Source organism: Ciconia boyciana, chromosome 7, assembly GCF_034638445.1.
Source record: "Ciconia boyciana chromosome 7, ASM3463844v1, whole genome shotgun sequence".
In the NCBI taxonomy this organism is placed as follows: domain Eukaryota; kingdom Metazoa; phylum Chordata; class Aves; order Ciconiiformes; family Ciconiidae; genus Ciconia; species Ciconia boyciana.
In genome coordinates this window covers 40,296,620-40,308,852 of record NC_132940.1, presented here as the reverse complement: position 1 = coordinate 40,308,852, position 12,233 = coordinate 40,296,620, and the positions used below count along the sequence as shown (strand labels likewise).

The following is a 12,233-nucleotide window of genomic DNA, read 5'->3' as shown; positions in this document are numbered from 1 at the left end:
GGGGTTGCGGTGGGGCAGGGGGAGGTGGGGCTTGCGTGTCGGCCCGGCCCGTGGGTCGGAGGGTCTGCGGGGCGGGGTGGGAGGAGGGTGGCGGTTGGGCGAGAGGCTGTTGTCGGGGCAGGGTCTGGGGTGTCTGGGGGGGTAACGTGCGTGTGTTGCTGCGGGGGTGGAGGCGGGGCAGGCGTCCGTCGTCTTGCGTGGCGTCGTGCCCCGTGGGTCGGTGGGGCCGTGGGGCGGGCTGGGAGCGTTGTTGCGGTTGGGCGCGAGGGCTGTTGGTGGGTCCGGGGTGCGGTGTTTGGGGGGCAAGGTGCGGGTGTTGCTGCGGGTGGTGGTGGTGCGCCGGGTATGGCTTGGGGTTGCGGGGCGCCGGGGGCCGTGGGGGTGGTCGCGCAGCGCGGGGTTGGAGCGTGGTGGGCGTTGGGCGAGGGGCCGTCGGCGGGGCAGGAGGGCTGGTGTTTGCGGGGAAGGTGCGGGCGTCGCTGTGGTCGGCGGTGGCGTGGCGGGTCCGATGCGGGGTGGCCGGGCCTCGGGCCGCGGGCGGGTGGGTGCGTAGCGCGGGGCTGTAGCGTGGCGGCCTGTCCGCGAGAGGGCTTTTGTCGGGGCAGCGGGGCTGTTGTTTTGTGGGGCGCGTGCGGGTGTTGTCGCGGGTGGTGGTGGTGGGCGTTGTCGGGCAGCGGGTGCGGTGTCGTGGGGGTTGTCGGGGGTGGTGTTGTGGGTGGCGGCGGTTGTGCGTCGGGTATTGTCGCGGGCGCGCGTCGCGGGTCCCGTGGGTGGTTGGGGCTGTGGCGTGGGGCGGGAGCGTGGTGTCGGGGAGGCGAGAGGGCTGTTGTCGGGGGAGGGGGTGCCTACGGCCATACCACCCTGAGAACGCCCGATCTCGTCTGATCTCGGAAGCTAAGCAGGGTCGGGCCCGGTTAGTACTTGGATGGGAGACCGCCTGGGAATACCGGGTGCTGTAGGCTTTTGCCGGGGCTCAGGGGTGCGGGGCAGCCCCGTTTTGTTGTTGGGGTGTTGCGGAGGGGAGGAGTGTGCGGGCCACGTGCGTGCGTTGGTGCGGGGGTTGCGGTGGGGCAGGGGGAGGTGGGGCTTGCGTGTCGGCCCGGCCCGTGGGTCGGAGGGTCTGCGGGGCGGGGTGGGAGGAGGGTGGCGGTTGGGCGAGAGGGCTGTTGTCGGGGCAGGGTCTGGGGTGTCTGGGGGGGGGGGTAACGTGCGTGTGTTGCTGCGGGGGTGGAGGCGGGGCAGGCGTCCGTCGTCTTGCGTGGCGTCGTGCCCCGTGGGTCGGTGGGGCCGTGGGGCGGGCTGGGAGCGTTGTTGCGGTTGGGCGCGAGGGCTGTTGGTGGGTCCGGGGGTGCGGTGTTTGGGGGGGCAAGGTGCGGGTGTTGCTGCGGGTGGTGGTGGTGCGCCGGGTATGGCTTGGGGTTGCGGGGCGCCGGGGGCCGTGGGGGTGGTCGCGCAGCGCGGGGTTGGAGCGTGGTGGGCGTTGGGCGAGGGGCCGTCGGCGGGGCAGGAGGGCTGGTGTTTGCGGGGAAGGTGCGGGCGTCGCTGTGGTCGGCGGTGGCGTGGCGGGTCCGATGCGGGGTGGCCGGGCCTCGGGCCGCGGGCGGGTGGGTGCGTAGCGCGGGGCTGTAGCGTGGCGGCCTGTCCGCGAGAGGGCTTTTGTCGGGGCAGCGGGGCTGTTGTTTTGTGGGGGCGCGTGCGGGTGTTGTGGCGGGTGGTGGTGGTGGGCGTTGTCGGGGCAGCGGGTGCGGTGTCGTGGGGGGTTGTCGCGGGTGGTGTTGTGGGTGGCGGCGGTTGTGCGTCGGGTATTGTCGCGGGGCGCGCGTCGCGGGTCCCGTGGGTGGTTGGGGCTGTGGCGTGGGGCGGGAGCGTGGTGTCGGGGAGGCGAGAGGGCTGTTGTCGGGGAGGGGTGCCTACGGCCATACCACCCTGAGAACGCCCGATCTCGTCTGGATCTCGGAAGCTAAGCAGGGTCGGGCCCGGTTAGTACTTGGATGGGAGGTTTCTTGGGAATACCGGTTGCTGTAGGCTTTTGCCGGGCTCAGGGGTGCGGGGCAGCCCCGTTTTGTTGTTGGGGTGTTGCGGAGGGGAGGAGTGTGCGGGCCACGTGCGTGCGTTGGTGCGGGGGTTGCGGTGGGGCAGGGGGAGGTGGGGCTTGCGTGTCGGCCCGGCCCGTGGGTCGGAGGGTCTGCGGGCGGGGTGGGAGGAGGGTGGCGGTTGGGCGAGAGGGCTGTTGTCGGGGCAGGGTCTGGGGTGTCTGGGGGGGGGGGTAACGTGCGTGTGTTGCTGCGGGGGTGGAGGCGGGGCAGGCGTCCGTGGTCTTGCGTGGCGTCGTGCCCCGTGGGTCGGTGGGGCCGTGGGGCGGGCTGGGAGCGTTGTTGCGGTTGGGCGCGAGGGCTGTTGGTGGGTCCAGGGGTGCGGTGTTTGGGGGGGCAAGGTGCGGGTGTTGCTGCGGGTGGTGGTGGTGCGCCGGGTATGGCTTGGGGTTGCGGGGCGCCGGGGGCCGTGGGGGTGGTCGCGCAGCGCGGGGTTGGAGCGTGGTGGGCGTTGGGCGAGGGGCCGTCGGCGGGGCAGGAGGGCTGGTGTTTGCGGGGAAGGTGCGGGCGTCGCTGTGGTCGGCGGTGGCGTGGCGGGTCCGATGCGGGGTGGCCGGGCCTCGGCCCGGCGGCCGGTGGGTGCGTAGCGCGGGGCTGTAGCGTGGCGGCCTGTCCGCGAGAGGGCTTTTGTCGGGGCAGCGGGGCTGTTGTTTTGTGGGGCGCGTGCGGGTGTTGTGGCGGGTGGTGGTGGTGGGCGTTGTCGGGGCAGCGGGTGCGGTGTCGTGGGGGGTTGTCGCGGGTGGTGTTGTGGGTGGCGGCGGTTGTGCGTCGGGTATTGTCGCGGGCGCGCGTCGCGGGTCCCGTGGGTGGTTGGGGCTGTGGCGTGGGGCGGGAGCGTGGTGTCGGGGAGGCGAGAGGGCTGTTGTCGGGGGAGGGGGTGCCTACGGCCATACCACCCTGAGAACGCCCGATCTCGTCTGATCTCGGAAGCTAAGCAGGGTCGGGCCCGGTTAGTACTTGGATGGGAGACCGCCTGGGAATACCGGGTGCTGTAGGCTTTTGCCGGGGCTCAGGGGTGCGGGGCAGCCCCTGCTTTGTTGTTGGGGTGTTGCGGAGGGGAGGAGTGTGCGGGCCACGTGCGTGCGTTGGTGCGGGGGTTGCGGTGGGGCAGGGGAGGTGGGGCTTGCGTGTCGGCCCGGCCCGTGGGTCGGAGGGTCTGCGGGGCGGGGTGGGAGGAGGGTGGCGGTTGGGCGAGAGGGCTGTTGTCGGGGCAGGGTCTGGGGTGTCTGGGGGGGTAACGTGCGTGTGTTGCTGCGGGGGTGGAGGCGGGGCAGGCGTCCGTGGTCTTGCGTGGCGTCGTGCCCCGTGGGTCGGTGGGGCCGTGGGGCGGGCTGGGAGCGTTGTTGCGGTTGGGCGCGAGGGCTGTTGGTGGGTCCGGGGTGCGGTGTTTGGGGGGCAAGGTGCGGGTGTTGCTGCGGGTGGTGGTGGTGCGCCGGGTATGGCTTGGGGTTGCGGGGCGCCGGGGCCGTGGGGGTGGTCGCGCAGCGCGGGGTTGGAGCGTGGTGGGCGTTGGGCGAGGGGCCGCCGGCGGGGCAGGAGGGCTGGTGTTTGCGGGGAAGGTGCGGGCGTCGCTGTGGTCGGCGGTGGCGTGGCGGGTCCGATGCGGGGTGGCCGGGCCTCGGGCCGCGGGCGGGTGGGTGCGTAGCGCGGGGCTGTAGCGTGGCGGCCTGTCCGCGAGAGGGCTGTTGTCGGGGCAGCGGGGCTGTTGTTTTGTGGTGCCGCGTGCGGGTGTTGTGGCGGGTGGTGGTGGTGGGCGTTGTCGGGGCAGCGGGTGCGGTGTCGTGGGGGGTTGTCGCGGGTGGTGTTGTGGGTGGCGGCGGTTGTGCGTCGGGTATTGTCGCGGGCGCGCGTCGCGGGTCCCGTGGGTGGTTGGGGCTGTGGCGTGGGGCGGGAGCGTGGTGTCGGGGAGGCGAGAGGGCTGTTGTCGGGGGAGGGGGTGCCTACGGCCATACCACCCTGAGAACGCCCGATCTCGTCTGATCTCGGAAGCTAAGCAGGGTCGGGCCCGGTTAGTACTTGGATGGGAGACCGCCTGGGAATACCGGGTGCTGTAGGCTTTTGCCGGGGCTCAGGGGTGCGGGGCAGCCCCTGCTTTGTTGTTGGGGTGTTGCGGAGGGGAGGAGTGTGCGGGCCACGTGCGTGCGTTGGTGCGGGGGTTGCGGTGGGGCAGGGGAGGTGGGGCTTGCGTGTCGGCCCGGCCCGTGGGTCGGAGGGTCTGCGGGCGGGGTGGGAGGAGGGTGGCGGTTGGGCGAGAGGGCTGTTGTCGGGGCAGGGTCTGGGGTGTCTGGGGGGGGGGTAACGTGCGTGTGTTGCTGCGGGGGTGGAGGCGGGGCAGGCGTCCGTGGTCTTGCGTGGCGTCGTGCCCCGTGGGTCGGTGGGGCCGTGGGGCGGGCTGGGAGCGTTGTTGCGGTTGGGCGCGAGGGCTGTTGGTGGGTCCGGGGTGCGGTGTTTGGGGGGGCAAGGTGCGGGTGTTGCTGCGGGTGGTGGTGGTGCGCCGGGTATGGCTTGGGGTTGCGGGGCGCCGGGGGCCGTGGGGGTGGTCGCCGCGCAGCGGGGTTGGAGCGTGGTGGGCGTTGGGCGAGGGGCCGCCGGCGGGGCAGGAGGGCTGGTGTTTGGGGGGGAGGGTGCGGGCGTCGCTGTGGTCGGCGGTGGCGTGGCGGGTCCGATGCGGGGTGGCCGGGCCTCGGGCCGCGGGCGGGTGGGTGCGTAGCGCGGGGCTGTAGCGCGTGGCGGCCTGTCCGCGAGAGGGCTTTTGTCGGGGCAGCGGGGCTGTTGTTTTGTGGGGCGCGTGCGGGTGTTGTGGCGGGTGGTGGTGGTGGGCGTTGTCGGGGCAGCGGGTGCGGTGTCGTGGGGGGTTGTCGCGGGTGGTGTTGTGGGTGGCGGCGGTTGTGCGTCGGGTATTGTCGCGGGCGCGCGTCGCGGGTCCCGTGGGTGGTTGGGGCTGTGGCGTGGGGCGGGAGCGTGGTGTCGGGGAGGCGAGAGGGCTGTTGTCGGGGGAGGGGGTGCCTACGGCCATACCACCCTGAGAACGCCCGATCTCGTCTGATCTCGGAAGCTAAGCAGGGTCGGGCCCGGTTAGTACTTGGATGGGAGACCGCCTGGGAATACCGGGTGCTGTAGGCTTTTGCCGGGGTGCGGGGGCAGCCCCCGTTTTGTTGTTGGGGTGTTGCGGAGGGGAGGAGTGCGGGGCCACGTGCGTGCGTTGGTGCGGGGGGTTGCGGTGGGGCAGGGGGAGGTGGGGCTTGCGTGTCGGCCCGGCCCGTGGGTCGGAGGGTCTGCGGGGCGGGGTGGGAGGAGGGTGGCGGTTGGGCGAGAGGGCTGTTGTCGGGGCAGGGTCTGGGGTGTCTGGGGGGGGGGTAACGTGCGTGTGTTGCTGCGGGGGTGGAGGCGGGGCAGGCGTCCGTGGTCTTGCGTGGCGTCGTGCCCCGTGGGTCGGTGGGGCCGTGGGGCGGGCTGGGAGCGTTGTTGCGGTTGGGCGCGAGGGCTGTTGGTGGGTCCGGGGTGCGGTGTTTGGGGGGGCAAGGTGCGGGTGTTGCTGCGGGTGGTGGTGGTGCGCCGGGTATGGCTTGGGGTTGCGGGGCGCCGGGGGCCGTGGGGGGGTGGTCGCGCAGCGCGGGGTTGGAGCGTGGTGGGCGTTGGGCGAGGGGGCCGTCGGCGGGGCAGGAGGGCTGGTGTTTGCGGGGAAGGTGCGGGCGTCGCTGTGGTCGGCGGTGGCGTGGCGGGTCCGATGCGGGGTGGCCGGGCCTCGGGCCGCGGGCGGGTGGGTGCGTAGCGCGGGGCTGTAGCGTGGCGGCCTGTCCGCGAGAGGGCTTTTGTCGGGGCAGCGGGGCTGTTGTTTTGTGGGGCGCGTGCGGGTGTTGTCGCGGGTGGTGGTGGTGGGCGTTGTCGGGGCAGCGGGTGCGGTGTCGTGGGGGGTTGTCGCGGGTGGTGTTGTGGGTGGCGGCGGTTGTGCGTCGGGTATTGTCGCGGGGCGCGCGTCGCGGGTCCCGTGGGTGGTTGGGGCTGTGGCGTGGGGCGGGAGCGTGGTGTCGGGGAGGCGAGAGGGCTGTTGTCGGGGGAGGGGGTGCCTACGGCCATACCACCCTGAGAACGCCCGATCTCGTCTGATCTCGGAAGCTAAGCAGGGTCGGGCCCGGTTAGTACTTGGATGGGAGACCGCCTGGGAATACCGGGTGCTGTAGGCTTTTGCCGGGGCTCAGGGGTGCGGGGCAGCCCCTGCTTTGTTGTTGGGGTGTGGCGGGGGGGAGGAGTGTGCGGGGCCACGTGCGTGCGTTGGTGCGGGGGTTGCGGTGGGGCAGGGGAGGTGGGGCTTGCGTGTCGGCCCGGCCCGTGGGTCGGAGGGTCTGCGGGGCGGGGTGGGAGGAGGGTGGCGGTTGGGCGAGAGGGCTGTTGTCGGGGCAGGGTCTGGGGTGTCTGCGGGGGGGGGAACGTGCGTGTGTTGCTGCGGGGGTGGAGGCGGGGCAGGCGTCCGTGGTCTTGCGTGGCGTCGTGCCCCGTGGGTCGGTGGGGCCGTGGGGCGGGCTGGGAGCGTTGTTGCGGTTGGGCGCGAGGGCTGTTGGTGGGTCCGGGGTGCGGTGTTTGGGGGCAAGGTGCGGGTGTTGCTGCGGGTGGTGGTGGTGCGCCGGGTATGGCTTGGGGTTGCGGGGCGCCGGGGCCGTGGGGGTGGTCGCGCAGCGCGGGGTTGGAGCGTGGTGGGCGTTGGGCGAGGGGCCGTCGGCGGGGCAGGAGGGCTGGTGTTTGCGGGGAAGGTGCGGGCGTCGCTGTGGTCGGCGGTGGCGTGGCGGGTCCGATGCGGGGTGGCCGGGCCTCGGCCGCGGGCGGGTGGGTGCGTAGCGCGGGGCTGTAGCGTGGCGGCCTGTCCGCGAGAGGGCTTTTGTCGGGGCAGCGGGGCTGTTGTTTTGTGGGGCGCGAGCGGGTGTTGTGGCGGGTGGTGGTGGTGGGCGTTGTCGGGGCAGCGGGTGCGGTGTCGTGGGGGGTTGTCGCGGGTGGTGTTGTGGGTGGCGGCGGTTGTGCGTCGGGTATTGTCGCGGGGCGCGCGTCGCGGGTCCCGTGGGTGGTTGGGGCTGTGGCGTGGGGCGGGAGCGTGGTGTCGGGGAGGCGAGAGGGCTGTTGTCGGGGGAGGGGGTGCCTACGGCCATACCACCCTGAGAACGCCCGATCTCGTCTGATCTCGGAAGCTAAGCAGGGTCGGGCCCGGTTAGTACTTGGATGGGAGACCGCCTGGGAATACCGGGTGCTGTAGGCTTTTGCCGGGGCTCAGGGGTGCGGGGCAGCCCCCGTTTTGTTGTTGGGGTGTTGCGGAGGGGAGGAGTGTGCGGGCCACGTGCGTGCGTTGGTGCGGGGGTTGCGGTGGGGCAGGGGAGGTGGGGCTTGCGTGTCGGCCCGGCCCGTGGGTCGGAGGGTCTGCGGGGCGGGGTGGGAGGAGGGTGGCGGTTGGGCGAGAGGGCTGTTGTCGGGGCAGGGTCTGGGGTGTCTGGGGGGGGGGTAACGTGCGTGTGTTGCTGCGGGGGTGGAGGCGGGGCAGGCGTCCGTGGTCTTGCGTGGCGTCGTGCCCCGTGGGTCGGTGGGGCCGTGGGGCGGGCTGGGAGCGTTGTTGCGGTTGGGCGCGAGGGCTGTTGGTGGGTCCGGGGTGCGGTGTTTGGGGGGCAAGGTGCGGGTGTTGCTGCGGGTGGTGGTGGTGCGCCGGGTATGGCTTGGGGTTGCGGGGCGCCGGGGGCCGTGGGGGTGGTCGCGCAGCGCGGGTTGGAGCGTGGTGGGCGTTGGGCGAGGGGCCGTCGGCGGGGCAGGAGGGCTGGTGTTTGCGGGGAAGGTGCGGGCGTCGCTGTGGTCGGCGGTGGCGTGGCGGGTCCGATGCGGGGTGGCCGGGGCTCGGGCCGCGGGCGGGTGGGTGCGTAGCGCGGGGCTGTAGCGTGGCGGCCTGTCCGCGAGAGGGCTTTTGTCGGGGCAGCGGGGCTGTTGTTTTGTGGGGCGCGTGCGGGTGTTGTGGCGGGTGGTGGTGGTGGGCGTTGTCGGGCAGCGGGTGCGGTGTCGTGGGGGGTTGTCGCGGGTGGTGTTGTGGGTGGCGGCGGTTGTGCGTCGGGTATTGTCGCGGGGCGCGCGTCGCGGGTCCCGTGGGTGGTTGGGGCTGTGGCGTGGGGCGGGAGCGTGGTGTCGGGGAGGCGAGAGGGCTGTTGTCGGGGGAGGGGGTGCCTACGGCCATACCACCCTGAGAACGCCCGATCTCGTCTGATCTCGGAAGCTAAGCAGGGTCGGGCCCGGTTAGTACTTGGATGGGAGACCGCCTGGGAATACCGGGTGCTGTAGGCTTTTGCCGGGGCTCAGGGGTGCGGGGCAGCCCCGTTTTGTTGTTGGGGTGTTGCGGAGGGGAGGAGTGTGCGGGCCACGTGCGTGCGTTGGTGCGGGGGTTGCGGTGGGGCAGGGGAGGTGGGGCTTGCGTGTCGGCCCGGCCCGCGGGTCGGAGGGTCTGCGGGGCGGGGTGGGAGGAGGGTGGCGGTTGGGCGAGAGGGCTGTTGTCGGGGCAGGGTCTGGGGTGTCTGGGGGGGGGGGTAACGTGCGTGTGTTGCTGCGGGGGGTGGAGGCGGGGCAGGCGTCCGTGGTCTTGCGTGGCGTCGTGCCCCGTGGGTCGGTGGGGCCGTGGGGCGGGCTGGGAGCGTTGTTGCGGTTGGGCGCGAGGGCTGTTGGTGGGTCCGGGGTGCGGTGTTTGGGGGCAAGGTGCGGGTGTTGCTGCGGGTGGTGGTGGTGCGCCGGGTATGGCTTGGGGTTGCGGGGCGCCGGGGCCGTGGGGGGTGGTCGCGCAGCGCGGGGTTGGAGCGTGGTGGGCGTTGGGCGAGGGGCCGTCGGCGGGGCAGGAGGGCTGGTGTTTGCGGGGAAGGTGCGGGCGTCGCTGTGGTCGGCGGTGGCGTGGCGGGTCCGATGCGGGGTGGCCGGGGCCTCGGGCCGCGGGCGGGTGGGTGCGTAGCGCGGGGCTGTAGCGTGGCGGCCTGTCCGCGAGAGGGCTTTTGTCGGGGCAGCGGGGCTGTTGTTTTGTGGGGGCGCGTGCGGGTGTTGTGGCGGGTGGTGGTGGTGGGCGTTGTCGGGGCAGCGGGTGCGGTGTCGTGGGGGGTTGTCGCGGGTGGTGTTGTGGGTGGCGGCGGTTGTGCGTCGGGTATTGTCGCGGGCGCGCGTCGCGGGTCCCGTGGGTGGTTGGGGCTGTGGCGTGGGGCGGGAGCGTGGTGTCGGGGAGGCGAGAGGGCTGTTGTCGGGGGAGGGGGTGCCTACGGCCATACCACCCTGAGAACGCCCGATCTCGTCTGATCTCGGAAGCTAAGCAGGGTCGGGCCCGGTTAGTACTTGGATGGGAGACCGCCTGGGAATACCGGGTGCTGTAGGCTTTTGCCGGGGCTCAGGGGTGCGGGGCAGCCCCTGCTTTGTTGTTGGGGTGTTGCGGAGGGGAGGAGTGTGCGGGCCACGTGCGTGCGTTGGTGCGGGGGGTTGCGGTGGGGCAGGGGGAGGTGGGGCTTGCGTGTCGGCCCGGCCCGTGGGTCGGAGGGTCTGCGGGGCGGGGTGGGAGGAGGGTGGCGGTTGGGCGAGAGGGCTGTTGTCGGGGCAGGGTCTGGGGTGTCTGGGGGGGTAACGTGCGTGTGTTGCTGCGGGGGTGGAGGCGGGGCAGGCGTCCGTGGTCTTGCGTGGCGTCGTGCCCCGTGGGTCGGTGGGGCCGTGGGGCGGGCTGGGAGCGTTGTTGCGGTTGGGCGCGAGGGCTGTTGGTGGGTCCGGGGTGCGGTGTTTGGGGGGGCAAGGTGCGGGTGTTGCTGCGGGTGGTGGTGGTGCGCCGGGTATGGCTTGGGGTTGCGGGGCGCCGGGGGCCGTGGGGGTGGTCGCGCAGCGCGGGGTTGGAGCGTGGTGGGCGTTGGGCGAGGGGCCGTCGGCGGGGCAGGAGGGCTGGTGTTTGCGGGGAAGGTGCGGGCGTCGCTGTGGTCGGCGGTGGCGTGGCGGGTCCGATGCGGGGTGGCCGGGCCTCGGGCCGCGGGCGGGTGGGTGCGTAGCGCGGGGCTGTAGCGTGGCGGCCTGTCCGCGAGAGGGCTTTTGTCGGGGCAGCGGGGCTGTTGTTTTGTGGGGCGCGTGCGGGTGTTGTGGCGGGTGGTGGTGGTGGGCGTTGTCGGGGCAGCGGGTGCGGTGTCGTGGGGGGTTGTCGCGGGTGGTGTTGTGGGTGGCGGCGGTTGTGCGTCGGGTATTGTCGCGGGCGCGCGTCGCGGGTCCCGTGGGTGGTTGGGGCTGTGGCGTGGGGCGGGAGCGTGGTGTCGGGGAGGCGAGAGGGCTGTTGTCGGGGGAGGGGGTGCCTACGGCCATACCACCCTGAGAACGCCCGATCTCGTCTGATCTCGGAAGCTAAGCAGGGTCGGGCCCGGTTAGTACTTGGATGGGAGACCGCCTGGGAATACCGGGTGCTGTAGGCTTTTGCCGGGGCTCAGGGGTGCGGGGCAGCCCCTGTTTTGTTGTTGGGGTGTTGCGGAGGGGAGGAGTGTGCGGGCCACGTGCGTGCGTTGGTGCGGGGGTTGCGGTGGGGCAGGGGAGGTGGGGCTTGCGTGTCGGCCCGGCCCGTGGGTCGGAGGGTCTGCGGGGCGGGGTGGGAGGAGGGTGGCGGTTGGGCGAGAGGGCTGTTGTCGGGGCAGGGTCTGGGGTGTCTGGGGGGTAACGTGCGTGTGTTGCTGCGGGGGTGGAGGCGGGGCAGGCGTCCGTGGTCTTGCGTGGCGTCGTGCCCCGTGGGTCGGTGGGGCCGTGGGGCGGGCTGGGAGCGTTGTTGCGGTTGGGCGCGAGGGCTGTTGGTGGGTCCGGGGTGCGGTGTTTGGGGGGCAAGGTGCGGGTGTTGCTGCGGGTGGTGGTGGTGCGCCGGGTATGGCTTGGGGTTGCGGGGCGCCGGGGGCCGTGGGGGGTGGTCGCGCAGCGCGGGGTTGGAGCGTGGTGGGCGTTGGGCGAGGGGGCCGTCGGCGGGGCAGGAGGGCTGGTGTTTGCGGGGGAAGGTGCGGGCGTCGCTGTGGTCGGCGGTGGCGTGGCGGGTCCGATGCGGGGTGGCCGGGCCTCGGGCCGCGGGCGGGTGGGTGCGTAGCGCGGGCTGTAGCGTGGCGGCCTGTCCGCGAGAGGGCTTTTGTCGGGGCAGCGGGGCTGTTGTTTTGTGGGGCGCGTGCGGGTGTTGTGGCGGGTGGTGGTGGTGGGCGTTGTCGGGCAGCGGGTGCGGTGTCGTGGGGGGTTGTGGCGGGTGGTGTTGTGGGTGGCGGCGGTTGTGCGTCGGGTATTGTCGCGGGCGCGCGTCGCGGGTCCCGTGGGTGGTTGGGGCTGTGGCGTGGGGCGGGAGCGTGGTGTCGGGGAGGCGAGAGGGCTGTTGTCGGGGGAGGGGGTGCCTACGGCCATACCACCCTGAGAACGCCCGATCTCGTCTGATCTCGGAAGCTAAGCAGGGTCGGGCCCGGTTAGTACTTGGATGGGAGACCGCCTGGGAATACCGGGTGCTGTAGGCTTTTGCCGGGGCTCAGGCGTGCGGGGCAGCCCCGTTTTGTTGTTGGGGTGTTGCGGAGGGGAGGAGTGTGCGGGCCACGTGCGTGCGTTGGTGCGGGGGTTGCGGTGGGGCAGGGGAGGTGGGGCTTGCGTGTCGGCCCGGCCCGTGGGTCGGAGGGTCTGCGGGGCGGGGTGGGAGGAGGGTGGCGGTTGGGCGAGAGGGCTGTTGTCGGGGCAGGGTCTGGGGTGTCTGGGGGGGGGGGTAACGTGCGTGTGTTGCTGCGGGGGTGGAGGCGGGGCAGGCGTCCGTGGTCTTGCGTGGCGTCGTGCCCCGTGGGTCGGTGGGGCCGTGGGGCGGGCTGGGAGCGTTGTTGCGGTTGGGCGCGAGGGCTGTTGGTGGGTCCGGGGTGCGGTGTTTGGGGGGCAAGGTGCGGGTGTTGCTGCGGGTGGTGGTGGTGCGCCGGGTATGGCTTGGGGTTGCGGGGCGCCGGGGGCCGTGGGGGGTGGTCGCGCAGCGCGGGTTGGAGCGTGGTGGGCGTTGGGCGAGGGGCCGTCGGCGGGGCAGGAGGGCTGGTGTTTGCGGGGAAGGTGCGGGCGTCGCTGTGGTCGGCGGTGGCGTGGCGGGTCCGATGCGGGGTGGCCGGGCCTCGGGCCGCGGGCGGGTGGGTGCGT

The 12,233-nt window shown here is 73.2% G+C and overlaps 11 non-coding genes across 11 annotated transcripts; all 11 read left to right on the top strand.

Annotated features, from left to right (window-relative positions):
* The first annotated feature begins 843 nt into the window (after nt 1-843).
* Nucleotides 844-962, top strand: LOC140655071 (5S ribosomal RNA). Its single transcript, XR_012043646.1, has one exon. It is a non-coding gene; the product is annotated as a 5S ribosomal RNA (ribosomal RNA).
* Nucleotides 963-1,908: 946 nt separating this feature from the next.
* On the top strand, nt 1,909-2,028 carry LOC140655100 (5S ribosomal RNA). Its single transcript, XR_012043676.1, has one exon. It is a non-coding gene; the product is annotated as a 5S ribosomal RNA (ribosomal RNA).
* A 944-nt stretch (nt 2,029-2,972) lies between these two features.
* Nucleotides 2,973-3,091, top strand: LOC140655070 (5S ribosomal RNA). The gene has a single exon (XR_012043645.1). It is a non-coding gene; the product is annotated as a 5S ribosomal RNA (ribosomal RNA).
* Nucleotides 3,092-4,031: 940 nt separating this feature from the next.
* On the top strand, nt 4,032-4,150 carry LOC140655069 (5S ribosomal RNA). The gene has a single exon (XR_012043644.1). It is a non-coding gene; the product is annotated as a 5S ribosomal RNA (ribosomal RNA).
* Nucleotides 4,151-5,097: 947 nt separating this feature from the next.
* On the top strand, nt 5,098-5,216 carry LOC140655067 (5S ribosomal RNA). Its single transcript, XR_012043642.1, has one exon. It is a non-coding gene; the product is annotated as a 5S ribosomal RNA (ribosomal RNA).
* A 942-nt stretch (nt 5,217-6,158) lies between these two features.
* LOC140655066 (5S ribosomal RNA) lies at nt 6,159-6,277 on the top strand. The gene has a single exon (XR_012043641.1). It is a non-coding gene; the product is annotated as a 5S ribosomal RNA (ribosomal RNA).
* Nucleotides 6,278-7,219: 942 nt separating this feature from the next.
* LOC140655065 (5S ribosomal RNA) lies at nt 7,220-7,338 on the top strand. Its single transcript, XR_012043640.1, has one exon. It is a non-coding gene; the product is annotated as a 5S ribosomal RNA (ribosomal RNA).
* A 942-nt stretch (nt 7,339-8,280) lies between these two features.
* Nucleotides 8,281-8,399, top strand: LOC140655064 (5S ribosomal RNA). Its single transcript, XR_012043639.1, has one exon. It is a non-coding gene; the product is annotated as a 5S ribosomal RNA (ribosomal RNA).
* A 945-nt stretch (nt 8,400-9,344) lies between these two features.
* Nucleotides 9,345-9,463, top strand: LOC140655063 (5S ribosomal RNA). The gene has a single exon (XR_012043638.1). It is a non-coding gene; the product is annotated as a 5S ribosomal RNA (ribosomal RNA).
* Nucleotides 9,464-10,406: 943 nt separating this feature from the next.
* Nucleotides 10,407-10,525, top strand: LOC140655062 (5S ribosomal RNA). Its single transcript, XR_012043637.1, has one exon. It is a non-coding gene; the product is annotated as a 5S ribosomal RNA (ribosomal RNA).
* Nucleotides 10,526-11,465: 940 nt separating this feature from the next.
* Nucleotides 11,466-11,584, top strand: LOC140655061 (5S ribosomal RNA). Its single transcript, XR_012043636.1, has one exon. It is a non-coding gene; the product is annotated as a 5S ribosomal RNA (ribosomal RNA).
* The last annotated feature ends 649 nt before the right edge of the window (nt 11,585-12,233 follow it).